Consider the following 14987-nt stretch of genomic DNA (forward strand, 5'->3'; position numbering starts at 1 on the left):
TTCTTTTTTTTTTTCTTTTTTTTTTTTTTTTTTTTTTTTTTTTTGCACTATGGCAACAATTCCATTCTAGATTGTGTTCTAATTCATGGCTTATGGATCTCCTGCAGTGGAGCACTTTGAAGTCAGGCGCTGTGCCTTATTCATCCCCTGATTGTTCAAAACTCATTAACATAGCTATTTTCACCTACTAGGAAGACAGTAAATCTTGATGTGGTCAGTATTGCATAAGTATGTGAGGTTTACTTTAAGAAAAATGTTCATAAATTAAATTTTAGTTATGAATCAATATTTTTATCTCTATAAGTATGAAAAATATTTAACTGTGTTTTTTTTTACTATTAAAAAACATCAGTTATTCCACTGGAATTAAAAAGGTTTTGAAACACACTTTGTAACAGTATATATATGTACATATATATTTGTGGGGTCATACGGGTTTTGACAAAAAGAGTTAAATACAAAAAGTTGGCATTTCGTAAAGTATTGAGAATTTAAAATCCAGAAAGTATAGCAGCATAGAAATGATATACTCCCGATTTAAGGAGAAAGATGCACTAAATCCTGCTGGGGGTGTTGAAAATGCTAATGCTATAGGGGCGCCTGGGTGGCACAGTCGGTTAAGCGCCCGACTTCAGCCAGGTCACGATCTCGCGGTCTGTGAGTTCGAGCCCCGCGTCAGGCTCTGGGCTGATGGCTCAGAGCCTGGAGCCTGTTTCCGATTCTGTGTCTCCCTCTCTCTCTGCCCCTCCCCCATTCATGCTCTGTCTCTCTCTGTCCCAAAAATAAATAAAAGTTGAAAAAAAAATTAAAAAAAAGAAAAAGAAAATGCTAATGCTATAAAGTCAGGCAAACATCTTAATTTTTATCATGTTTTGCTTTTTCACAAGCAGGAATTCTAGGCTTTTTCTACATGATGCATGAGGATTGGAACAGAAAGGGAGACAAATTAGAAGAAAGAGCACTCCAAAACAAAGCAGGGTTCTATCATCTGTACACATTCAACATGGAAACTGGAAGTAATTTTCAGGATTTCAGGCCTCAAAACTATTTCAGCTGAAAAAATCAGATAATTGAGGAAAATCAATGTGTGTGCGTGTGTGTGTGTGTGTGTGTGTGTGCATGTGCATGAGTGGGTGGGTGACTGTGTGTGTGCATCTGTGTGTAGGATAATTGCCTCACTTTTTCCAACCATCCTATCCCTTGGCTTTGCATGCGTTTCAATAGTGAGTACAGATATGTCGTGGAAAGAATTCCCTGAAAGGATAAATCATCAAGTGTCCACTGCCTTTACCAAATGACTCTTTGCTTTATAAAAGGATTAGGCAAGTATTCCTTTTAATGGCCAGCACCTCCGATTCATATAAATGTGACTTGACCTTTAATATATATCATATATACAACATTTTAGCAGTCAAATTGATGTGTAAAGTGGGATATTCTATATTAATCTTCTAAAATTTAGCAATAAACATGTTGAGCAAGAGCATTGCCAATATAATAGATCGGATGATATGAAGAACAACTCCCCCCCCCCAGACCCATGGGTCTTTGGAAATGACAGCATGACTAGAAAATTGCCTGAGGACTTCAAGCCAGACTGCTGCAGACCCAGAGTCTTTCCCAGCCTGGGTCTCCATAGCCTTGGGTGATGGTGGTTTTCAACACCAGCCAATTAGATGTTTTTCAAGAAATGCCTGTATGTGGAGAAATAAGATGTGATATTACAGGACTTTCTGGTATGTCTGAAATAGGCTGGCCTAAGTGAAAAACAGACTTAATTAATTTTTTTCAGTGCTCATGGGAATCCCTTTCTTCTATTATGTGTCCAGGCCATTCTGGGGGAGGAAATGAGTCTTTACTAGTTGATAAAACAGAAGGAGGGTATTTCTGCTAAGAAGCCTATTTCTCAGTATGAGTTCCTCCCATATCTGTGCTTGACTGTAAATATCCCCCGGAAGGTTCATGGGGGTGTGCCAGATGCAGGGTCTGCTTGAGGAGTGGACAAGGGGCTCAGAGAGTTGTCTTGGATTCTAAGAATTTCAAAAAGTCATGACATTGATTGAGTTCTCATTCTTTGCCAGGGCTGCCAGGGCTGCCAGGGCTTGGGATGAGAGACCAACTGTGTGAGCTCGAGTAAAGGGCTCTCTCTCTGAGAACCACAGCAGTGGCCTGAGAGCCGGCCTGTGTCAGATGACTAGAAATGAAGCCTGGCATAAGCAGGACATTTGCTTGGTTTCTACATTAAGCAAGAACTCTGGAACAGGATTACAACACTTAGGGACAAATACGAATAAAATCAATTGTGTTACCAAAGGCTGTGGCCACACAAGATAAAGGAGAGATTGGGGGAGGAGGGTGGATAACAAAAAAAAAAAAAAGAGAGAGAGAGAGAGAGAGAGAGAGGGAGGGAGAGAGAAAGAGAGAAAAGAAGAAGAGGAGGAAAAAAGAAAGGAAAAGAAAAAGAGAAAAAATAGAAATGTCAGATAATTTTTTCATTAGTGTTCTGATTCTCCTGTGGCCTGAATTATTGGGATCATTGCCTTAATGACTCACCTGGAGTGTTTAAGCAGCCTGCATACAAAGTGATAGGGCAAATGCACTAGAAAAACCCCAGTAATTCTGGGAATAATTCCCCAGATGGTTGTTTTATAAGAACTGCTTTTGTCTAAAATAGTCCTCTTCTGAACATTTACCCCCAGAGCATCAACATTGAGCTATTTATATTGATCTGCAATTATTTCATATATGTCTAAAATTAAGTGTGGGTAGTTGCAAAAACATTGACAAGTCAACTAAAGTGTGAAGAGTTAAAATGTTACCCTTGAGCAAACACTGCCAAAAATAAAGCCCTGCCCATTAATGGCTATTTCACCAGTTCAAAATTAATTTCTAAATTTAGTGTGACCATTTCTTCGTATTAAATGGAACCAATGAAACCTGCAACATCTAATCTCTCACTTGCGGCCTAAAGACTTGAGTTCGTTCCGGGATGACTCCACTTCATGTTTTTGTACTGCTGAGAAACACCATCCACCCACCCACCCCTGAAAGTTGGAATCATGCATGTTAGTAAGTATTTCAGTTATGCTATTGACGTCAATGGAGTCATTAAATAGATTGCTGGCCCTCCCAGAGGCAAATCACTGCCAGGGACCTAGATACAGACACGTTTTTTACAAAGACAACCATCAGGTTTTGCTATAGCAGTAAGCCAGAGAAAGGGAGAAGTTTATACTGTAGCAGACCTATCTCCAAACACAGTTTATTTTTTTCTTTTCCATTTTAGTTCCGGCCTTTCTTTCTCTTTGGTTACAGTAGGCTCAGGCGATGCCCAGATATTGTGGCCTCCGTGTTTTATGTGCGAAAGCATCTCCTGTAATTGAGACCGTAAATAAAGGGTGGCACGCAACTTTTGCAAACATGTCTCACCTTTAGCTGTACACAGCCCATCTTGGTGTTTATTTGGTGGCATAAATTGTCCGGGCAAACCACTATTGTCCGCCAGTAAGGCTGGGTCTGATATATAGTTCCCTGAATAAACAGTTTCTTCTGAACACACACACATATACACGCACGCTCAGTTTTGTCCTCTCTGCCACTTCTTTGCGGCTTCTAGCTACAGCCGTCCATTTATGAATCAACCTTTATGCAGCGTGCACTGTGCTGCGGGCTGGGGCTCCTAAGCAAAGGGTGGAGGAGGAGGCTAGGAAGAAAGATTCACTTCTCTCAGCTGCCTCATCTGCAGAGCCGCCGCAGGAGACAGGAGGCTGCCCACGTGCCTGTGTCCTCCCAAACCCCAGCTGCTGCCTACCTCAAGCCTGGTCATGCAGCTCCCAGGCATGTGGGAGAGAGCCCTTCAGGAAACATCTGTCTCCTTCTGGGTATTTTTGACAGCTCTATTTACCTGGACAGTCCCGGTTGTCAGAGCCAAAGATTCACCTCACACCTGGACTCTTCTGCCTCATAGGCTCAGAGTCAGGGAGCCACGTAGAGCAGACAGCTTTCTTCGGGTCTGGTCCTCTGAATCCACCATGTTGGCTTTAGCACCTGTCTCCCTCACAACCCCACCCCCCCCCCCCCCATGCTTCCTTACTCCAGCACTGCCCTACTTGCTTATCAGTTAGTATGCATCTAAATGCCAGACATCTGACCACTCCTGGTAACTTGGGAGGTAAATCGGGAGGCCCAGCTCCATCCCCCCTCCACCATTGCTCCTTATTCTCTATTCCTGGCTTTGAATAGTGGCTTCACCATCTATCCTTTATCTCTGTCTTCACCTCGGACAGCCACTGCTTTCAGCCTTTTCTGTAATCATGCCCCCTCCTTTCTTCCCCACACCCCCTTCCTTAGTTCAGTGCTTCATCCTCCCATACCTAAACCGCGATGGCGGTCCTCCCACTGAGTTTATTGTCCTCAGTCCTTCCCCTCACTCTTTCCCCTCACTGCAACCCACCCTCCATTCTGGTACTAGAACTATTCTTCTAAAACCAGTCTTGGGGCGCCTGGGTGGCGCAGTCGGTGAAGCGTCCGACTTCAGCCAGGTCACGATCTCGCGGTCCGTGAGTTCGAGCCCCGCGTCGGGCTCTGGGCTGATGGCTCGGAGACTGGAGCCTGTTTCTGATCCCGTGTCTCCCTCTCTCTCTGCCCCTCCCCCGTTCATGCTCTGCCTCTCTCTGTCCCAAAAATAAATAAACGTTGAAGAAAAAAATTAAAAAAATAAATAAATAAATAAAACCAGTCTTAAATTATTTCCTTAGTTGGCTATGCTTTGCCTTCAAGTGGATCCCCACTTCTTACCAATTCCTCCATAATTTGCTCCTAATTCCTTCTCTGTCCTCATCTTTTACTTTAACCCCTGCCCTCATGCACAGCTGATGGCTGAGGTGCCCTAAACATACTATCCCTCAAATATGCCAGGCTTTTCTTGCCTTTCTACCTTTGTACATACACTCCTTCTGTCTGGGCTGCCTTTTCCCAAAAATATTACTCACATATTCAGCTCAGGGATACTCTTACATTGTCAGGTGAACAACTTCTTTCCACTCGCTGATTCTTGGATTCTGGAGTCAGGATTAAACTAAATACATAGTCTCAAACCAGACCCTGATGTATAGTACATGCTTAGTAAATACTAATTCTTTTACCCATTTCCATCTGGAAAGTACATCCTCTTTCCTTCAAGATTCAGCATATGTACCATCTTCTGTATGTGCTCCCTGCAACTCATCCAAAATTACTGTCAGTTATTATCTTAATTATTATCTCAAAATCTCATTTGCTGTTCATGTCATATTCTGCTGTATTTATTTATTTGATTTGATTCCCTTTTAAACTAAGACTATCCCAAGTTCAAGTACTAACCTTTTTTTTTATATATCCCCAACTTATAAAATGTGACCCAGAGCATGGTAAATGCTCAATAAATATTTATGGAATAAACAAATACGAATGAGTATATGCTCATGCCTGAATCAGAAAGGACTAGAAATCTCATATTTGGCTTGTCTAAATATCTTCTAGCTCTTGGGCATTTACACAATGCTGACATTCCTGACTAATCTTGACTACGTGTGACTTTTCTCCCCTTAAAGTAAGCTCTTTATTATCCATTACTTCAGGAAGAAGTGGCAGGGTTAAATACAATTTAAAAAAAAACAACTAAATGTGACTGGCCTGTGACTCTGTGTTGTATACACTTGGTGCCTAGCACAGTGCCTGGCACAAAGCAGGTATTCAATTAGTATATTGAATTGAATTGGGCTGGGAATCCCTGGGTCAATACTTTAGACAAGTTATTTCTCTAAGACTCAGCATTCTTGTCTGGAAAGTGGGTATATTAATATTCTATCTTGTAAGATTGCTATGAGGGCTAAATGACAAAAGCTATGTGTGTAGTGGTTAAAAGTGAAGACTCCAGAACCAAGCTGCCCCTTGAGAATCCCAGCTGCATTAGTGTGTGACCTTGGGACCAATTACTTAACCTCTCCATGTCCCAATCACCCCGTCTCCAAAATTGGGATGGAAATTTTACATACCTTGTATGTTGGTTGTAAGGATTAAACGTGTAAACATACAAAAAGCACTTAGAATAGCTCCTGACGAGTGTCAATAGTAGTATCATTTTATTAAACATGTTATGCAACATGTTTCCCATAGCACCGAGCACATAGCAGGCCGTCAGCATGTCACAGCTAAGAGGCCAGGCCTGCTGGCCTAAGTAGGGAACCAAAACAGAAAGCCTTGTTCAGATCTGTCTCAAAGGTTCCGATCTACTTCCTTCCTATAGGAATACAGTCTAGAAGCAAGCTTTCTTTGATGTTTAAGATTTGTTTCCCTTAAAACCATAAAAGCCTGCTAATCTGGAAATAGATTTGGAGCCGAAGGTAGCCGCTATACGAGAGTGGCTCTTTCTCTTAACAGATTGCAGAGAATGGTCAGCTGGGATTCTGATAAACTGGATCTTCGCTAACTGAGACTTTTCTCTTGCTAAAATGAAGCCGGAGAGGACTTTGCTTTGTAAGATCGATTAATTGCAGCTGTACACTCATTACAGTTGTATTTAAATACAATATTCAGGGCTTGGTGCACACCTGGACAGGCACAGGCTTTTCAGCCCAGGGCATTCAGCAGAGAACACCAACCGGAGCTTCCCTTTGGCGAGAAAACTAAACCTCCTGGCAGAGTCCAGCTAGGGGAGGGCTTTAACTATTTTTGGAAAGACTCTTCTGCCCTGTCTCAGTTACTTCTGAGAATGGGAAGACCCCCTCGTACCCCCTATACCCCTTTCTCTTCTCTTTACCGGGGGTGGGAGGAGGTAGGTAAGAAGGAGGTCAGGGTTGGCCTAGAGCAGAATGAACATGGATGTTGGGAAACAAAGGAGGCAGGAAGAGGATCTTCTAACTTCTCTGTTTTCTCCAGCCTGCATCCTCAAGACCACATGATCCTGGGGGCAGGGTGAATTCTGCTTGCTTGCTTCTGATCATCCGCTGGCCAGCACTTTATGGAGTTGCCTTTAGCGCTATTCTCGGAATCCAGGAGCATTTCAGGGAAGTCTTTCACCCAAGAGAAGAGAAAAAAAGCAGGGACTGTCCCCCTGAAACAGAGAACAGGCGAGAGAACTCACTGGATCTTTTTTCTTAGTTTATTGTCTTGACTTGCTCCCAACCGGAGCTGTTGACAAGTCCCAAAAGTCACCCCTCGGAGTTTTGTATACTTTTCCTACCTCCTCTTTGGCTGTGTCCATGGTGTGAGTTGGGGCCATCACGATTATCCATGGAGGCAGCCAGGTCAGATAATGCAGTGTTGCCCCTATGCCCTCAGCTATGCTTTGACTTCAAATTTCCAGAGTGTAGTCTGGTTAATACTACCTGCCTAGCAAACTGTATAATTTGCAAATCCCACCTGCCTGCCTCTGATGGCAGGAGAGGAAAGGAGCTAGCAGTTATTCAACTCCTCTTATGTGCCAGGCACTGGGCTAGGCCCTCTGCGTACATTATCTTACCTAATTCTCAGAAGTGAAGTGTTCTGCAGATTATTGTCTGATTTTACAGGTTTAGAAAAGGAGGCTCAGGGAATACATGGGGTCTACTCAAGACCACATAGTTAGTCAGTGACAAAATCGGAACTGAAACCTAGATCTGTATTTCTTGAAAACACATGCTCTTTCCTCTAGTCTAGACCACGCTGTCCCTGCCCCCACCCCATTGTCAACCTCGGAAGTTGTAACTGACGGAAAGGGGGATGGTGAGGATTTCACAACAAGAGAGCAAACAAATATACTGAACTATCTACAGCTTTAATAATTACTATGAAATAATCTCCTTTAATTTCTTTGCTATCTATCCATTTTATTGTAATAAAAAATGTGCAAGTCTTGAGAGAAATGTCTCATACATGTCCATTATTCATTTATTAATTTATTTTGTAAATGTTTATCAGATGCCTACCGTATAAGAAACATCGTGTTAGACCCTGGAGATATAGTAATGGGGAAGAGAATGAATTTAGAGCCTGACCTTGTGGACCTTACAGCCCAGGAAATATTAATTAAATAAACACATGATTACATGTTTGATCACTATAGTGAAGAAAAGTACAAAATACTATAATATTGTCTCACCTGTAAAAATGGGAATAATACTACTACCTACCATTAGGATTGTTGTAATATCTAAATAAGCTATTATGTGTAAAGCATTTAGAATACTGTCTGGCATCCAGTATTAGTTAATGTTTGCTCTAATTATTATTATCACTAGTTATTGGGATTAATGTAAATTAGGAAACAGAGAAGGCCTTTGTGAATAATCTTGAACTTGAGACCTACACATTGAGCAGGAGCTGGGTGGGCAGAGACAGTAACTAATACCTCAGAGGTGCTACAGACTGAGATCTGGATCGACAGGGTGGCAGTGAGGGTCAAGACCAAAGAAGCTGAGAGAGGCCAGTCAAGCAGAGCATTTGTAGGCCACGGTGAAACGTGTAGATCTTACACTAAATTACATGGGGTGCTGTTAAGGAATTTTGAAAAGATTGACATGATCTGATTCAAACACAGCACTTTTCCCTGAGCCGCAAATCTGGGTTGCTGGTACCCCCTGTGTGCCCCCGCGGTACGTGTGCTTTCTCTGGTGCCTTCCTCAGCACCTGCCCCTTCCATCTACCTTCATGGCTAGGCAGGCAAGCTCCGGATCCAGATTGGCTGAGTTTAATTGTGGTTCTGTTCCTTTCTTTCTGTACGAGTATAGACAAGTAATTCAACATCTCTGAGCCTTTATTTCCTCCTATGTACAATGAGGACAACAATAGGACCTTCAGCAAAAATTATTGTGGGAGCTAAATTAACATATGTAAAGGATTTAGCACAATGCGACACACAGAAAGTATTAAATAAATATTGATATTTTTAATGTATTGTAACTGCCTATTTTCTTGATTACTTATACCTTTAGATTGTGTACTCAGTGCCTGGCACAGGGTAGGTGCTGAAAAAATATTTATTGAAAAACATCATTGAAAAGAGTGAACAATGAAAGAGAGGTAGTACGATGAACTGTAAGTAAACGAAGAGATGGGAATGCAAGCTGGTGCAGCCACTCTGGAAAACAGTATGGAGGTTCCTCAAAAAACTAGAAATAGAACTACCCTACGACCTAGAAATTGCACTGCTAGGCATTTATCCAAGGGATACAGGTGTGCTGTTTTGAAGGGACACATGCACCCCCATGCTTATAGCAGCACTATCAACAATAGCAAAGTATGGAAAGATCCCAAATGTCCACCAATGGATGAATGGATAAAGAAGATATGATATATATATATATATATATATATATATATATATATATATATATATACACACACACACACACACACACACACACACACACAATGGAGTATTACTCGGCAATCCAAAAGAATGAAATCTTGCCATTTGCAACTATGTGGATGGAACTGGAGGGTATTATGCTAAGTGAAATTAGTCAGAGAAAGACACAAATCATATGACTTCACTTATATGAATAGTTTAAGAGACAAAACAGATGAACATAAGGGAAGGGAAACAAAAATAATATGGGGACAGGGAGGGGGACAAAACAGAAGAGACTCATAAATATGGAGAACAAACTGAGGGTTATGGGAGGGGTTGTGGGAGGGGGGATGGGCTAAATGGGTAAGGGGCATTAAGGAATCTACTCCTGAAATCATTGTTGCACTATATGCTAACTAATTTGGATGTAAATTAAAAAAATAATAAAAAATTAAATTAAATTAAACTTAAAAAAAGAAAAAAAATAATATTCAACCTCCAGTAATGTAGTAATCATACTACTATATCTATAGCAATTTCCCAAAGAAACACCTCTGTGGTATATGAAATGTACAGGTTGATGTTCATTTCAATAACTTTGTTAAACAAAATAAATACTGAATAAAAATATATATTAGCAATGTGTGGATAAAAAAAAAAAGAAGAAGAAGAGAAATATTGCTGACCTAATCATGGAAAAATGGACTTCCTTGAGTCAGGGGTAGATCTGATAAGGAGGAATTTGCTTATGGGGTTAGAGAAACTGAATGACTGCAGCTGCCCAGTTGTCCAGCTTTGGGGAACTTGAATCAACGTCCATGGGACAAAACTATGTTTCAAGATCTCTGCTGCCTATCTGGATTGCCATCTGCACACAAAGAAAATTGGGTTGCATTCTCTTAGGCTACATGACTATCTCTCTGGAAAGCAAAGGTGAAACCTCCAGAGTTCTCCATTTGTGGGCTTTGGAGGACAGTCCCTCCGACCAAGAGCACAACCCTGTGACTTCCTTTTCGTCCCTGCACTGTTAACAGAGGCTCAGTTCCTTGAAGCAAACCTACACCTTCAGTGTGATGCATAGCCTTGGGAGAGACTTCTTGTGGGTTTGTACAGTTGGGAAGCCTTGGACATTCAGTGGTGAAAACCGCTCTACATCTCCAAGGAGAGTACCTGTCCTGACAAACAGTGATCCTTCAGATCTGTAGTGTGCCATTATCCATTATGTGGTGTTTTCCATTATTTCTTCATCTGTTATTGCAAATTTAAGCAGTCTATCTCTCTTTACCTGCAGATCATTTCTAGGCTTCCCTCTGATTTGCTGTTTGCTCCATGCCCCTCACACTTCCAAACCACCTTCTCTGTAGGCCTCTTAATCTGACTCAAAAACTTACTTATGGAAAGCCTCCTACAATTAGTCTTGCCTTTTTGTAGTAATTGCCCACTCTCTATGTATTGTATTGGAATATGCATGTCCTGCGTTGATTTTTAAAGGCGTCACAGTTCTTTATGCCATCGGCATATGTTCATCCATTTGTTTAGGCTTTTTTGTATTCCTTAAGTGAAAACATTTGTGTTGTGGCCTGCTACCAAGTAGGAGGGGAAGGGAAGTACTAACTTGACTAAAACTCAGAATCTGATCCTGAGTTTGCACCATATGGAAATAAGATTATAGAGAAAAAGCTACCTGAGGATATTGACCATATCACTCACAATTCTCCAAAGAAACAGAACCAGTATGAGAATACACACACACACAAACACACACACACACACACACACACACACCCAAGGGTTTGGCTCTTGTGATTGTGGGGGCTGGCTAATTTGAATTCCATAGAGCAGAATGGAAACCCAAGCAGGAGTTAATTCTGCAGTCTTGAGGCAGAATCTGTTCTTTTCTGAGAAACCTGTTTGATCTTAGAACTTCAACTGATTGGGTGAGTCCCACCAACATTATCAAAGGTAACCACTTTTTTTTTCTCTTTTTTTTTTTTAATTTTTTTTAACGTTTATTTATTTTTGAGACAGAGAGAGACAGAGCATGAACAGGGGAGGGGGAGAGAGAGATGGAGACACAGAATCTGAAACAGGCTCCAGGCTATGAGCGGTCAGCACAGAGCCCAACGCGGGGCTCAAACTCACGGACCGTGAGATCATGACCTGAGCCAAAGTCGGACGCTTAACTGACCAAGCCACCCAGGCGCCCCAAAGGTAACCACTTTTACTTAAAATCCATTGATTGTATATCAGACCCACATCTACCAAATATCTTCACAACACCTAGATCAGTATTGTGTTAATGCCAGGTACTATTGGCTAGCCAAGTTGACACATAAATCCTCAAAAAGGAGCAACCAGCAAATAAAGAAGCCTATCCTGGGTATCAGACCAGAATCATGCCCAACTCTATGCAAATAAAAAAAAAAAATAAGATTCAGGAAACTAAAAATCTTTATATTCCTTCTGACTAGTTGATACTTCACTTCAAAACACAGTAAGGTAACCATTCCTCCCAGTTCACAGAATTGTTTCAAAAACCATGTGACCGTTTGAAAGACCACAAGTGCACAGTGTTTGTATTTTGAACACCCCGACAGCCCCCAGCAGTGACGACACACCTACTAAATGTTGGTGCCACCGCAGAGGCTCCACATAATGTCTCGCCATTCGCTCTACTGAGCAGCTGTGAGAGAAAAGAAAATCTTGGACTTCAGCTCCACAAGAATGCCAGTCATTCTGTGCCCCATGTCTGGAGACCACAACCTGTTATGGTAAACCCAATTGGGAGAAATATCTCAAAAAGAGGTTAATTTGGCCAGAAATATCTCAGAGTGAAGTGGGAGTCCTCTTTGTGTAGAGTACTTGTTTCCACAGAAGGGGGCCTGAAACATTCATAGCCTCTTCCACAATTAAGAAATTGGAATGTCAGCCCTAGTCTCCAGGTCACCCTTGAGACTCCTGCTCTCTCAAACATGAATTCCAAAACCTCCTTCTGCCCTTGCTGTCTCTGCATCTTGTGCCCTGTCACTGAGAAGGCACACCTTCAGGCACGAGGCTTCCAGCCCCTGTGCAGACCACATAGCCCTGTGTTTGCCACAGTTCCAAGCTTCTGCTCTCACCTCTGTATTTCTGCATCTTGGTGGGATCCCCGGGTACTTCAACCGTAAGCCACGTAGCTCCTGTAATCACCTCTGGTCTGGAACATCTCAGTCAGACCTGTGATCCTGCCTTCAGGGTGCAGTTTCCTCTTCACTCCCATTTACCTTTTGATAAAGAATTGCTCTCAGCAAATAACTAACCTGAACTGACTGTGGATACTTTCTGGCATTTAAGGAACTGGCACCTCAGCTGGTTCTTTTCCCGCAAATCTTGCCTTTCTCCTGGTCTTGAGTCACTGGTTTACTCAAGTTGTAGAAACACTTATCTCTCCCTCCTCTTTTCTCTGCAGCGATGGAATGTGCTCTCCTATTTCATTTTCTAATTTTGTTGGTGTGATTGCTTATTACCTCCTACTCCTCAAGTTTCTGTGGAGGGGAGTCACTCCAATTTTTAGAGGGAACACTGTTGGAGAAACATTCCCTTTTCACCATTCTGTGTTGCTAGGGCAAAGGGCAAAGGTAGGTTACAGTGGGTAGAATTTATAGCAGAGACAGTTTTTGCCTCAGCAAACCATTTAGCCCAATAGAAAATTGGCAGAAAATGGAATGTGTTTCCCTAGGAATTGGTTTATTCTGCATGCCCTTCTGGAAGAGCACATCTAGATAGGTGTAGAAAGTTTAACATGGGAGTCTCTTATTCAGAAGAAGGGCAGACTCAACCAATTCTGAGCTTTCCCCTGCTTTATGAGTGTATACAATAGAACAGTGCTTTGACAAATCAGTTGCAACACTATACTGTCCACAAAGTCTTTTCTTTGTTTCCAAAGAATTCACTCTAAAACACTTGTTTTATCTCCAAAGCATGGGGGAGAAGTGTTAATGTAATAGTAAACCCCTGCTAAGTATGAGATCTTTTCTTCATCAGCAACCCTTAATGAAGCCATTATTATCTCACTTTTTAAACCAATGAAACCATCTCCAATGAGGGTAGCTACTAATATAAAGACACCAGGTGGTAAGTGAAAGAGCTACAATTTGAACCCTGGCTTGTTTGGCTCCAAAGAGACTTGGCACTAGTCCTCTGTGGGATCAAGTGAGTCCTAGTGCTATAGGGGAGGCCCACACAGGTACCTGTCTTCAAGGTACATACCCCCTGGAGATGATGTTTACACCTGCTTCTCCAATCATACTCTGTGTTCTCTGGATGACGCCTTCCTTTTCCTGTGCTACATTTAATCTACTTTTTCTCCAGATCCTAGAACTATAGAGAATTTAGAAGAAAAGGGGCTTCAAGCCCTTATTTCCCTTCAGGGAAATAACTGAGCCAACAGGGAGGTGACATAGTGTATTTTTGTCTTCTGGGAATAAGCCCTCTTCACCGAAAGGTATTTCTTTTGGGTATTGAGTAGGACATCCGGTCAGCGAAAGAAGGCAAGGGAGAATTTTTAGGACATAGAGTAGTGGGAGACTTATCTCCAGAGCATTACTCACTGCTTAAAAGATACCCTAGTCTCTGACATCACAAGGAGAGAGAGTTAGATTTCAGATCTGTGGTGAAACTGGGGTGTGCCTCTCTTGAACACAAGGAGGCAGCTGTCCAATTCCAGACTGGCTCTGGAAAGTCCCGTTTTGAATAATTTGCTTCTGATGGTGTTTTGTTCAACTTCCTTACCTCAAATGAAACTCTGTGACTTAAACGAAAGAGCACTGGGCTGGAACTCAGGAAACTAAATTTTAGTACCAGTACCAACCAGATGTGTGACCTGGGGTAAATCTTTTAACCTCAGACTTAGTCATCTTTATTTTGAATTACTTTGAATCTTTGAGTCTAGAGTCCAATCTTACAGACCCTTCAAATTTCTAAAATGGCGCTTGGCCCAGAAATAGTAGTGTGTGGGTGTTGGGGTGGATAATTTTTTGTCAGAGAAGAAATAGCCCCTAAGCTAGTTACTGGGGAATCTGGAGTTCAAGTCCAGTTCTCTGGTCTGGCACCCAAACCTGTGCCTCTTCCACCTCTCCCTGCCCTGACATTAGGCCATATTATTCTTGCATAACACTGCGTACCTTTATGTTTGCCCTAATCCCTGTCAGCATTGTGGTTGGCACAGTGCAGTAGCACATAGTCATTGAGTGGTTATGAGTGCTGGGGAAACAGAAATAAAGGGGACATAGCTTTATGTCCCCTCATCTCAGCTTAGAAGCATTCCCATGGCGACTTTCTGGGGCCAGACTGCCTGGGTCCCAGTTCTACTACTTATTAGGCTAATTATTTTTTAACCCTTCTCTAAACCTCAGGTTCTTCATCCTCATTGTCTCATCTTGAATACCTTGCTCTTAGAGTTATTATGAAAATTAAATGAGTTGTTTCATATGGAACACTTGAAATAGTGCCAGTCATAGAGGAACGACTAAATACATAGTTGTTGTTATTGTTACAACTGTATAGGTTTATTAGCTCCTTTATGCCAGGAGTCTTAGAAGGTTCCAACAGGGTCTTGTTTACTGACATGTGATAAATGTTTATTGGATCCAATTATTCAACTAGTTACAGTACCTGTACTATGTGCAAAGCCCTCTTT

General features: G+C 41.9%; 1 protein-coding gene and 1 long non-coding RNA gene across 8 annotated transcripts in view; one reads left to right on the forward strand and one right to left on the reverse strand.

The window, feature by feature from the left end:
• The window catches only part of LOC121027266 (uncharacterized), a 16435-nt gene extending 3676 nt beyond the window's left edge, over positions 1 to 12759 (reverse strand). The window contains exons 1-2 of one of the 4 annotated variants that reach the window (XR_005788627.1): positions 12430 to 12759; positions 6902 to 7093 (exon numbers count right to left, since the gene is read on the reverse strand). This is a non-coding gene — a long non-coding RNA (uncharacterized LOC121027266). Of the gene's footprint in view, positions 1 to 3904; positions 4262 to 6901; positions 7094 to 12429 lie in introns of those variants that run through there. The other 3 variants (XR_005788626.1, XR_005788624.1, XR_005788625.1) reach the window with 3 other exon arrangements.
• PDE4B (phosphodiesterase 4B) overlaps positions 1 to 14987 on the forward strand; it is a 543304-nt gene that overhangs the window by 438519 nt on the left and 89798 nt on the right. The window lies entirely within an intron of this gene.

This window comes from Herpailurus yagouaroundi, unplaced genomic scaffold (genome assembly GCF_014898765.1).
Source record: "Herpailurus yagouaroundi ecotype Mexico unplaced genomic scaffold, PumYag 77, whole genome shotgun sequence".
NCBI classification, from domain to species: Eukaryota; Metazoa; Chordata; class Mammalia; order Carnivora; family Felidae; genus Herpailurus; species Herpailurus yagouaroundi.